At 33.3% G+C, this 12276-nt stretch overlaps 2 long non-coding RNA genes across 12 annotated transcripts in view; one reads left to right on the forward strand and one right to left on the reverse strand.

The window, feature by feature from the left end:
- Positions 1-12276, forward strand: part of LOC135321303 (uncharacterized) — a 277107-nt gene that overhangs the window by 236110 nt on the left and 28721 nt on the right. The window lies entirely within an intron of this gene.
- LOC105092120 (uncharacterized) overlaps positions 1-12276 on the reverse strand; it is a 207766-nt gene that overhangs the window by 167416 nt on the left and 28074 nt on the right. The gene's annotated exons all lie outside the window — the stretch shown is intronic.

Below are 12276 nucleotides of genomic sequence, written 5' to 3' on the forward strand. Positions count from 1 at the left end.
CAAAGGCCACTGATTTAAATACTAACCTCATCCAAAAACACTCTTACAGAACCCTCCAGAATATTGTTTGACTAAATATCCAGACACCATGGCTAAGCAAAGTTGACACATAAAATTAACCATCACAATACATTCTTAGTAACCACTACTGAGGGTAGCTTCTGTGGTGCCTGCATGCTGGAAAACAAGCCACATCTAAATTTCCATGAGCTTAAAATATTACATTTACACTTGCTTGCTTAAAATACACATGCTTGCTTTGTTTTAATGTTTTACGCAGTAGATGACCTATAGCACGTATTATGCTAAAGAAAATTGTGATGGGCAATCCTGAGATTGACCGTAAGGGCATAAAGGAGTGCAGATATTTCTTTAGGGTGAAACAATGGATGTTCTGGAAAGCCAGATCATCCATTAACAGAACTTTGTTCTGGCCTGAAAGCATGTGGTTAAGCCCAAGGGAAATATTTGCTATCTCAAGGTGTCCCGGGGGCAATAACAGGATAGATTTAGAAATTTTGCATACCCCAAGGAGGGTGATTGTTCCTGGAAGGGATAGGCCTGAAATTAATCAGTTAATCAGCAAGCAGAACTTGGTGCTTATCTCATGGAATATCTAAAGCCCCACCTCTTTGATTGCATTTTTTTTCTTCTCTGTATACTCCTAATAAATATGATGTTGACCAGGCTTTTGGGACTCTGGATCCATGAGATCTTGAGTCCCCTGGTCTCATCTTTGCTCTTTACTTTGTCTCTTTGCTTCTTAAGTCTTGCGTTGCTAGTCCTCGGACATGGTCCCGAGCTGTGGTGGACGCAGCACCTGCAGGCAGGTCTTAACGCACTGGACCATTCAGAGATGGCTACTTGAGTTCTCTGAGCAGTCAGATAGATGGTGCTAACTTTGAGTTTCTTTACATCTTCAACAGCAGTCCTGCGAATACTGCTTATTGCAGATATAAAGAAGCCACTGATGTTTTCAAACTCCTTCATTTTCAGTTTTCTCAAGCAAAGGAAGCTGTTTCTCAAGCAGGGCAGAATAAGCTAGATTGCTTCTCATTATTATCTCTCCCTTTATTGTAAGATCTTTAATATAATATCTTGGAAAATCACTTGCATTCAATGCCCTTATCCATTGTGTATTTTGTGAAAATTTGTACCTACCCTTTGAATACAAAGACAACATTTTATTTTATTTTTTTATAAAGTCCATACTACTGGCTAGGTCTCATTGACAGATAGAATATAGTAAAGACACTGGATCAAAGCCTCCATAGGCGAGCACACAGCCCTCAGTTGTAGGGGTTCTCCTTCTAGGATTCCACAAGTGCTCGTGATTTCTTCCCCTTGTAACTAGCATAAGTTATTAAATTCTCTCAGAAGACAGTGGTGCCAGTCTTCAAGCCTTATTGCTTCATTGCTTCCACTGCTGCCGATGGACACTGGCTAATAATTGAGAAAAATTCCCTTTTTCTTGTTGGCCACTATCTTACCTCAACTGGTTCTAGCCAAACCTTCTCTCCTATGCTGTCATGTGGATGTGGGGGAAAAGAGAATCTCTCCAAAAAGCCTTCAACCTTATTTCATTAAATCCCAAAGAAGGCAGGACTTCCTCTCAGTGCATTTCAAAACTTCTAGCTTGTCAATTATTTTACCTAATTTATTCTTTTAGATTTTTAACATGGCTTTTATTGGGAACTTGCTCAGAGTGTTTTTAGACTGAACCTCAGGGTTGCAAATGACACAGCGTGATGTTGAATTAAATATTCCACTCAGACATAGTGCCAAAAGTTAGGTGACATTCTTTAATCTCATTATAAACAGGTAACTTCTTAATCCAGAAGGTAAGAGGTAGGTCATAGCATCCTATTTTTTTCTACCTCTATCATCTCCAGATCAGAATTTTGGTCCTGAGAGATGAAAGCTAAGCTGGTGTGGTTGCTTTTGCATGTGGTAGGCTAAACCAGTTTTCTGGTATCTAGAAATTCCAAAAATCAACATGTGGACAAACTCATGCCTGAAATCGTATGGTGTATGCCCATAACATGTCATCTTTATGCTTTCACTGAAGCTAAAAGAAATCAGAATATACATGTAGCCAGAAAATTCCTCTTATCCTCCTTTTACATTTATATGCTCGCTAGATATTATATTCCATGAACATCAGTTTCCAGATACTGTCCTATAAAATTAACACAAATACGATGCCTAACCCCATACTCCCCAGTATTCATTGTGACCTTTCTCATATTGTCTAATGTCACTTAGAAACTAGGCTCATTTATGCCTGAAAAACAGAGTACATGTTTCTAACTTTAGCTGGACATCATCATAGAGATAATCTCATTGTATTATCACTTCAAGTAAATGGCTCTGCCAAGTCTGGGAGCCCTGATCACTGTCTGTAGTGCAGCCTTTCTAGATGTACCACCAGCTCCTTATTTTCTGAGGCTGAGATTATCATTCTTGGAAAGTTCCCAAGATGTGAGGACTAAATTCTTACTCTCTGTGGGACTACTATCCATCTCCATTCCATTTTAGAGGAAATATCCATTTTTTTCCTTCTGCCATCTTTCTTCCTATTTTCTTCCCCTCAAAATTCACTTTAGGCCTCAGACTATTGCAAAATAAAATTCAAGGAAAGAAAATGTCTTCTGTTATTTTTAGCTTTTTTTCCTTTGAAATAGAAACATCCCTGCCCAATATAAGACAAAGAGCACTGAATGCCTTTCTGAAACAGGGAAAAGAAAAATCACGAGAACAAATTAATTTCTTAAAATATTATTGTAGTGCAGCTCTTTCTAGCAATTCTTTGTTCACTCAAATTAAATTTACTCTAGATCTCAGTGTCCATCACAGGGGGTAGCATATTCATGTCTACTGCAGTTATCCAGTTCTGGTTAGAATTTGCATCCCTATGACATGTGTTCCCTGAAATACAGCAGCACTTGGATATACATGTGATGCTTTTTTGAGTATTCACAAAGGCAGAGAAATGTTCCTGTAAAGGCAAAATTTCCAGGAAAAGGCAATTTTCCTCTCCCCAGAAATAAATTGATCCCACCCAGGAGTACCAGATTGTATAGAATTTTCACCAAGATTATTAAAAAAACAAAACAAAACTCTGTTTGACCTACTGTCAACACTAGTCTTAGGTTCAAGGAATATTTTATAAGGATTTAATTTTGACTATACTATGATGTTTTCCTTCAAGAGAAATCTCCAGCCTTGTCCTTTGTCAACTGGGACAGTGGCATCAAATTTGTACTAATATTAAAGGTAGGAAATGTGGGAGATGGGCTTGGCAAAAATAGTATTTATAGATTGTGTGCACTATGGGTCTAGCACACTGCATACATCATCTCAGGGTATCAGAACACTACACTAACACAGGATCACTATTTCTACTCAGACATGATGAAACTAAGCTCAGAGAAATAACAGTGACGTGGATGAAGCAGCAAAGCCAGTAAACGGCAGAACTGAGATTTGAATTCCTATTAACTACGTAATTCATAGTTCTCACTGCGTGCAGTGTATATATTTCTACTTACTAGTATAGGCTTGTGGGCTATATAAAGGGGGAACCACATGCTTGTATTCTCATTTGATGTCTTTCTCTTACCACTTTTGTAAGATATATGGACTTGTACTAGGAAAACTACTGTGGGAAATGAATTCAAATGGCTTATATATGAAGATATACCTAAAAGTGAAAAAAAAAAAAAAAACAGCTGGAGAAATACCATTTCTTATTCTCTATTTTATCTTTTGAGAAAATTCTAGAATAAGAAAATAAATTTTTGGCTGCTACCATTAAGCTTATTATCTGTAAAAGATGGTTTAAATAAAGAGAAAAATATTAGATTGAAGTAATATTACCAGAATTTACTATGTTTTTATATAATCTTTGCTTTCTCAAAATTGACCATTTTATTTTAAATGTTTTAACTGGTATTTAAATCAATATTTAAGAATAAAAGTAAACAAAGTATCTAAATATTTTTGGACAAAATATAGATTTGACATTTAACTAGCTTTGAGAGAAATAAAAAGAATGAACCCATTTTTCCTGTCCTTTTGGGACATTTAGTAGTGGGCTGATCAAACACCAAAATCTGGTGTTTTAGGTAGCAAAAGAGTAATACTTTATCACTGTCTCCAAGAGAGGAGAGAAAAACAAAATGAATAACCTTTCCATGATCAATACCTTTGCAAAATACTAATTTTTCTTCAAATGCCATAAATCATGTAAACAGAATGCATTATATTGTTGCTTGTATCATTTACCTAATTCTGTAGTCTTTTTTTTCATATGTGAGTTATGTTAGTTTATCCATGATTTATCTCTCACATGTATTTGATAGGATAAAAAGAGTTTCTTTCAGCTAGAATGTATTAATTACTTTGATTTAGCAACAAATTTAGACCATACTGGCAGTCAACGCAAAAACGGGAAAGCACTGAATTATATAGTATGGAAAGCATTCAGAAAGAATTGTTTGTAGAGATATTCATGTATACTGCCACTAAAACCTGAGACAAATTAATAATGTAAATGTTTTAGTTAAGACCTACATCATTTTAATTAAAGTACTTTTTTCAAAAATATTTTTAAGGAATTATTTCATAACTTTTTATACTTGTTGAACCAGAACTTCAATAATAATAGAATTTAAGTGAAAGCATCCACATGACACAAACTACAGAGATAAAGCATACTGAATAAAAAACAGTAAATTACTCTATGAAATAGTTTCCTAGGAAACTTTAACATGTCTTGAAATTCACATAATCCAATAGTGAAGATTCTGACAAGAGACCAAATTACAAGTTCTGTGATTTTTGTTTATACAGAGAAAAAAATGCTTTTGAAAGTGGATCTAAGGTGAGAAAGGTGATATGAATAAGCCAAACAAGTCTACATATTCAGAAGCAGCAACTAAATATACACAGAAGTTGCAGAGTTATTAACAGAGAAGATCAATATTTTTTTTCCTCATGAAAGAACTTAAAATTATCCTAAGATGCAACAGAGTTTCAACAACTTGGACGTAATTTTGCTGTGAGAGACTTTAAGGGCATGTGTGAAAATCTGTGTCTAAAAATGAATGTTGATTAGAACCTGTACATCTCTAAGTAGATGCTATCAATGTACTTATGGAAATTATGAATGAAACTACCATTCACTTGATTGTCAGAATGTCCCGGGTAGGTGTATGCAGCTAGATAATCTAGCTTGTGGCATGAATCCTATGGCCTTTCAATAATCCATATCTTGTTATTTGTTTTTTTTCTTTAAAAGCTACCCTGAAAAGAAACACCTGCAAACGTGACTTAGGTTTACTGCATATTGCTCTCTGCCTGGCTCTTCTCCTCTGAGGAGGTAGTCTGACCATTATTTTAGTCTAGCTTGGGGTACAACAACTACCCAAAGGGATATAAAATGAACAACGGTAAGCATTCAATGAACTATAAAAATCAGTGTGGCAAAAATATTTCTTTTAACTCTAAATTGATTTACTTCGCCAATTAATTCCTATTGGTTACTCATTATTTGTCATTTTATGTTCTATTACATTAATTTGCCAAGTGCCCCAAGTGCCAGCACTTGACATTCTGAAAAGTTATTATTTGGTTTTTAAAGCTTTTGCAAAAAAACTTTAAAACCTGTAGTATAAACAACAACAGCAAAAAGAAGATAATGACTAATGATTATAATTAAAATTCAAATTGCAAAATTTATGGAAGTCATTTACTAAATACTGACTTAAAAAGAATGAGTGAATAATTTAGATTTAGCTCTGCTTAGGTTAAAAAAATATTGGAAATGGATGTCTTAGAGTTGAACAAAGCACTCACTGACCATCTGCTTGTATTTCAGTTTAAACAGTTGACTATCCTAATTTTTGAAAAAGAATCTTAATAGTAAACCCGTTTAATTTTAGATGACTTTAAGTAGCATTGAAGAAATAAAAACAATTTTGTATATCAGCAAACAAATTTACAAATATACAGGCTGTTCAAAAGGTCTTGATTGTAAGATAGATAAAACTAGTGATATTACTTGCCGGAGGGAAGATTTTTTTCTACATTTTGTCACAACTAAGTTATGAGGGAAGCTATAAAGGATTTTACTAAAAATGAGATGAGAATAGCAGAATGATATTTTCACTTTGAAATTAAGCAGCTACTTCTTAAATAAAATACTGTTGAAACTTCCTCTTAAGTCAGTGAGTCAATACCATATTATTCAGTGCCAATGTCGCCATGCACCTCGTTTTGATTTTCATTGTGTGTGTGTTTTGCTCCCCTCCACATATTGTACTAGTAATGTACAGAGACACATTTAGAATGGGTGAAGCCCCTTGTATAGCTTAACCTATTCTACTTCCAGTTGCCAATGAAATTTGGCAACAGTGAATCAAGATGTAGCAGAGGTTCCATGACTTCAGGTAATGATTGGGGTCCCTACCTCTTCTAGGGGAAAGAAAAGAATTCTCAGGAATAAACTATACTACAAATATGCTTACATTTCTAAATTTATAAATTCAAAACATTCAAAACATTACAAAAATGGGTTTGAAATAAATATTTTGGGAAAATTAGCTTTCAGTAAGAAAATTATAAATTTTCATCTGCTACCTCAGACTATATAACAAAATAGTTATTGGATTAAAGATTTAAATGTTAATATAATTTTAAATGTGAGATAAGGAAATATAGAAGAATAAATAAAATAGATTTTTACAAATTTTTTTCTATAGGAAATTAAACTTCAATAATCATAAAGTAATAAATTTGAGTGCATAAATTTTGGAAGTCTGGATGCAAAAAAGAAAATGGCACGGAAAAACCTCAAGTGTAAAGTTTTACTAACCTCAGTATGCAAGGTTTTTACAAATCAATAAAAAATACCAACTGAGAAAGGATATAGATATAGGCACACACATATATATATTCATACAATTAAGTCAAATGCAAATCTATTTGTAAACAAGATTGCCTCAGTAGAAAATTCCAAAGAGTCTATTAGAAAACTCCTAGAACTTTTAAGTGAGTTCAGCAAGGTTACAGAACACAAGATCATTACAGAAAATCTATTACATTTCTATATACTAATGATCAATATGGAAGAACCAAATTAAAAACATATTATCATTTTCCAAAGATAATGAAATACTTAGATAAGCTTAATGCTAAGCATCACATGTAGAAATTTTATACTGAAAATTATAAAATGCTAATGAAAGAAATCAAAGGAGACCTCAATAAATAGAGAGACATATCATGTTCATGGATTGGAAGACTCAACATAGTTGAAATAGCCATACTCCTCAAACCAATACTACTACAGGTTTTATGCACTTAATATCAAAATTTCAGCAAAGTACTTTGTAGATTAAAAAAAATTATTCTAAAACTTGTATGAAAAGGCAGAAGCACTAGAAGAGCTAAAAATATTGACATCAAAGTATGAAGTACTTTGGAGGAGTTACTGTAGTCAATATTAAGTCATACGATAGAGCAGTAATCAAAGAAATGTGATATTGGTGGAGGAATTTAATCAATGGGACAGAACTGGAATTCAAAAACAGACCCACACAAATATTTTTCAACATACTTTTGACAATGGTGGAAAAGAAATTCAGTAAAAGAAAGGTAGCCATTTCAACAAATGCTCCTGGTGGGAGGAAGAGAGAAAGAGAGAGGGAGAATGAACTTAAACCTAAACTTTATACCTTATAAAAATTAGTTTAAAATAGATAATAGACTTAAATGTAAAGCATAAAACTATAATACTTTTTAGGGAAAAAATATAGCTGAAAATATTTCAGATTTAAAACTAGGCAAAGAGTTCTTAGATGTGATTCTAAAATAATGGTATACAAAAGGAAAATAATGTTTAGTTATCATCAAAATTAAAAACTTTTGCTCTGTGATAACCTATGTGAAGAGAATGAAAAAGAACAGCTATGGAGTGAGAGGAGACATTTGCAAACTGCTTATCTGACAAAGGACTAGCTTCCACAATACATAAGGAACCCTTGAACTTAACAATAAAATATCAAACAATCCAATCAGAAAATGGGCAAAGGATAAGAACAAAAATTTCACAAAAGAGGATATATAGATGGAAAATAAGCCCATGAAAACCTATTCAACATCACCAGCTATTAGAGAAATACAAGCTAAAACCACAGTGGGGATATTACTATATACCTACTAGAATTGTTAAAATGAAAAAAAAAAAAAAAAAGATAATGTCAACACCAAATGTTAGTGAAAAAGTGGAGAGACCAAGTCACCCATATACTGATGGTGGGAATGTAAAATGATCAGTCACTCTGAAATGTTAGGCGGTTTCTTAAAAAGTTAAATGTACAATTATCATACAACCCAACAATTGCACTCTAGAGCATTTATCTCAGAGAAATAAAAAATTATGACTACACAAATACCTATTCACAGATATTTGCAACAGCTTAATTTGTAACTGCCAAAAATTGTACTCAGTCCTGATTTCCCTCAACAGGCAAATGGTAAACTGTGGTACAAACATACCATGGAATACTACTCAGCAGTAAAAAGGAAGTTATTATTAATACATACTCTACTTGGATGGATCTCAAAGAGATATTGCTAAATGGAAAAGAAAAGCCAATCACAAAAAGTTTCATACTGTTTAATATATTTATATTTGTATAGCATTTTTGAAATAAAATTTAGAAATGGAAGACAGAATGGTGATTGCCAAGGTTAGGTATCAAGAGGTGATGAGAAGGAAGTGAATGTATTTATAAAAGGGGTCCTAGCTCAGAATATTGATCATGATAGATACACAAACATTTACAAGCGGAAAGATAGTATGGAATTTAATACAGATACACACACGCATATGGGTAAAAATAAGGAAATGTGAATAAGACTGGATGTGGGAGCCCATGATTGGGTTAACAAATTGTAACAGACCCCAGCCACTTATCTTCTTAAAGAAGATGTGCTTAGTCACCGCCTTGCTTGCATAGTTGAGGTTTTAGCAATGACCCAGGCCCTAGGCTATAAACACTGGGTGTACTTGCTGTTAAAGATAGTCTTCTATCCCCAAAACAGCCTTGGGCTGGAATGGTAAACAAGTTATAAAAAGCTGCAGACTCAGAGGTGAGAAGGCTGGTTAGCCAAAGATGGGTAAGATCCCCTGAGGGGGGCAACCTAAGACAGGCACTGCCACCTGAGTCCAAGTTGTTAAGCAGCTGATTCTCATATGTTCTGCCCTGATAAGCTGAAAGGCTCAACATGATTATGATTCACAAAAAAGGGTCTTCTGACCTTGAGCCAAATGCCAACAATAAACAAAGCCTTTGTACTCATTGTGATCCCACCCTGTCCTTCCCTAAATTCCTGCATTCCTCCTTTGACTGTACTCAATAAATGTGGGAGCATTTGAGAGGCTCATGGAGAGTTGACTCCCGACTCCTTCTCACTCTCTTGACTTTTTTCCACAAAGTCTCTATTAATTCATTCCGTCTCGTGGGACTTCTGCTGGCCAGAAAAATACAGATTCATATTGAATCTATATTTTTAAAATTTGTAAAATCTTATTCAAATTACCTTTGACTTGTAGGATACATTTTCACACATTTTGCATTTCAGTAACTCAGAATTCTGTCTCTCCTTACTTGCTGAAAATACTAGTTATATATTAGGAAATAGGCTAGCTTATGCTGATGAAAAAAACAACCCCAACATCTCTGTGGTCTGAAACAACAAAGGTTTACTTCTTGTTCATCTTATGATCTCTAGGTCAATTAGGTGATACTTTTGCTGACTAAAGCTCCTTATGGTACTTGTGTTATGGCTGTTTCGTTTCAACAGGGCTACAATAGCAGGGGAAGAGAGCATGGACAATTAAACCTTCACTCACTTTTCAATGGACAAAGGAAGTTGTGTGGCCAAAGTGAACTCATAGAGGGCAGAGAAGGGTAAATACCCTATGTGACCAGAAGAAGAAAACCAGGCAATTTTGGAAACAGTGTTAAGGTTTGCCATGTTAGACAATTACAGAATTAACTGCTACATCCCTTGCTAACAGGCCATGATGGTACTCATAAATCTTTGTCATTATTTTACTTTAATATGGAAAAAAAGGCTAATATATCTAACATCATTCTCTTGCATTTTAATAGGATGGAGAAAAAAGATGTGAACTATTTGGTGGTATAGGCCTACATTTTTGGTTTAAAGAGTATCTGGTTTATTTGCAAATTCCAGTTTGGCACAGACAATTTACTTTACACATCTCTGTTTTTTCAGAATATTATTTTGTAATACTAAGTGGATTTTCTGATTGCTGAAGAAACCTTTTGGATATGACAGTACTGATGTAATGGTTTTCTCTATTTGCAGTGGCTAGTTCAGTTCGATTATTCTAAAATTTAGCTTTTAAAACTTATATAGACATAAGCTTCAGATGTCTCAATGAAACAGGAAAATAAAAGTAAAGTTTAACACCACCACTTGCCTTAGAGTAGGACTCTGCCACAATAAAAGTGTTTATGAACAAATGAATTCACAAACCTCAATGGAGAGGTTATCACATTTCAAACTTAATCTGCTCATACTTGCTAATAACCAGAGCGAATTTTCACTGAACTATATTGTCACTTCACAAAGAGATACAGTAAATTCTTATCTTCAAGTTAGTTTTCTGCTCTACCATTCCATACTCAGTTTTTTCATTTTATTCTGAAGTCTGACTCCCAAGGAAAATTATGTGTATGTGTACATGCTGTGTATTGTATTATATAAAATGCAGTATGTGTGTTAGTCTTTGTATATGCCCGTGTACAATAAATATGAAGGGCAGACTTGCAAAAATATGAGAATTTCCTTAGCACATGTGTGTATGTATTGTAATCAATTTAGAAATAATTAACACTTTGATGATACCTCAGATAGTATTTACTTAATGTGACACTTCTTTTTTTAAGAAGCTAAAACATTGCATCTTAAGCACATAGTACAGCTGAAAGATTTTATACACAATAATAATTTGACTTAATTTTTGTTTGTAAATCCAGAAAAAAGTTCTCAATATCACTTCTATGCTAATGGGAATGTTTGGCTGCAATGAATGCTTTGAAAAATGATTTCCGAGTTTAGGTTATAGATAAAAGTCAAATCTGAGTTAAATGTGTATATACACATTATTCAAATTTTATTTTATCACAGTGACTTTGGACGACATAAATAAAAATAGTTTTTCTCATATGAACTTGATTTATGGAAGCATCCATAGCAATTGTCCTTTAATGCATTACCTACTTAAGCCTCACAAATTTGTTACCATGGTAGCAAAATGAAGTTCATCTAAAAACCTTTCAGTTTATAAAACTTTGATCATACTTTATGGGAATGATGAATTATACATGACAATATGGTTGACAGTGCTTGGAACAGACTTTTTAGTGAAAAGGCTAGGAAAAGTCAGTAACTGACTAGTGTTGAATTGTGAAACAACATTTATTTACATGAAATAGAATAAAATGCAACATTTACTTTCTTCTCACAATAATGAAATTCAGGACTTTCTTGGAAAATTATCTAAGTTAATATATTTTTAAATCACAGACAAGTGAAAGTCTAAAATTGGTTTTTAAAGGCCCAAATATAATATTTATATTACAATACTGAACAGGGAGAAGAAAGGGTGGACACAATTCAATAAACCTGTTCTCAATTTAATTGACTCAAAAAATTCTCTACAGAAAATTCTCAATTTTATCTTTATAAAATGGATTTTAAAATGTATAGTTTCATAGAATGATTATTTGACTGGCAAGTACAACATTTAATGTTTCATGTTATAAATGGTAAGAAATAAACATATTAATAAAAAGCCATTTTTTAAAAGTAAGCCTTAAAAAAAAAAATTCTTGTACTTCTGGGATAAACCACACTTGGTCACAGTGTACTATTCTTTTTATTAAGAAAGACACTAGAATATGTTACTAAGCATTTCTGGTTGATTAAAAGGTCATATTGCCTAAGCCATATGCCAGTTTTAAAAACTCATTAAATTAGTATAAAACAATTTGTGAATGTTTCCAAGGATATAAATGATCTCTTTACAGGAATAAACTCAGTTCAAAATACAGGTTTCAGATAATATATGAAATATTTGTTTATTTATGTCTTAAGAAAGGCTAATTTTTAGTGACTTTTTTTGTTTGCCATAAGCCTTGGTCAGTGTGATAATGAGCTAAATTTCAAAAAATA

Source organism: Camelus dromedarius, chromosome 5 (assembly GCF_036321535.1).
Source record: "Camelus dromedarius isolate mCamDro1 chromosome 5, mCamDro1.pat, whole genome shotgun sequence".
NCBI classification, from domain to species: Eukaryota; Metazoa; Chordata; class Mammalia; order Artiodactyla; family Camelidae; genus Camelus; species Camelus dromedarius.